This window comes from Triticum aestivum, chromosome 1B, assembly GCF_018294505.1.
Source record: "Triticum aestivum cultivar Chinese Spring chromosome 1B, IWGSC CS RefSeq v2.1, whole genome shotgun sequence".
In the NCBI taxonomy this organism is placed as follows: domain Eukaryota; kingdom Viridiplantae; phylum Streptophyta; class Magnoliopsida; order Poales; family Poaceae; genus Triticum; species Triticum aestivum.
The window spans coordinates 47,207,179-47,207,983 of NC_057795.1; the positions used below are offsets into that span (position 1 = coordinate 47,207,179).

General features: G+C 49.1%; 2 non-coding genes across 2 annotated transcripts; both read left to right on the forward strand.

The window, feature by feature from the left end:
- The first annotated feature begins 111 nt into the window (after positions 1–111).
- Positions 112–230, forward strand: LOC123153276 (5S ribosomal RNA). The gene has a single exon (XR_006476423.1). It is a non-coding gene; the product is annotated as a 5S ribosomal RNA (ribosomal RNA).
- A 298-nt stretch (positions 231–528) lies between these two features.
- Positions 529–647, forward strand: LOC123154988 (5S ribosomal RNA). The gene has a single exon (XR_006477150.1). It is a non-coding gene; the product is annotated as a 5S ribosomal RNA (ribosomal RNA).
- Positions 648–805: the final 158 nt, after the last annotated feature.

Here is an 805-nt window from a genome sequence, read left to right on the forward strand (position 1 = left end):
CGTTAAACTCGTCTTCGTAGTTGAGAGGGAGCGGCCAAAGCAATGTACAATAGTCTTTGTAGTGGAGCTGGGAGGGGAAAGGATAAGGGACGAAGACGGGGGTAACATGTCGGATGCGATCATACTAGCACTAAAGCACCGGATCCCATCAGAACTCCAAAGTTAAGCGTGCTTGGGCGAGAGTAGTACTACGATGGGTGACCTCCTGGGAAGTCCTCGTGTTGCATTCCCTTTTTAATTTTTTTTGCGCCGCTTGCAAAACAAAATGCACGTGTAAGTAATATATTTACCGTGTTTTATTATTTTGCACGAGTGCGGTAAGTTATAGCTGGGTGCTCATGATTCACGAGTCTAGCGGCGGCGTTGTGGCGCGGCAAGCGTGCATTGGTGCGGTTGAGAGGGAGGGTTGGAAACCGTGTTAAACTCGGCTCCGTAGTTGAGAGGGAGCGGCCAAAGCAATGTACAATCGTCTTTGTAGTGGAGCTGAGAGGGGCAAGGATAAGGGACGAAGACGGGGGGTAACATGTCGGATCCGATCATACCAGCACTAAAGCACTGGATCCCATCAGCACTCCAAAGTTAAGCGTGCTTGGGCGAGAGTAGTACTAGGATGTGTGACCTCCTGGGAAGTCCTCGTGTTGCATTCCCTTTTTAATTTTTTTGCGCCGCTTGCAAAACAAAACGCACGTGTAAGTAATATATTGACCGTGTTTTATTATTTTGCACGAGTGCGGTAAGTTATAGCTGGGTGCTCATGATTCACGAGTCTAGCGGCGGCGTTGTGGCGCAGCAAGCGTGCAATATT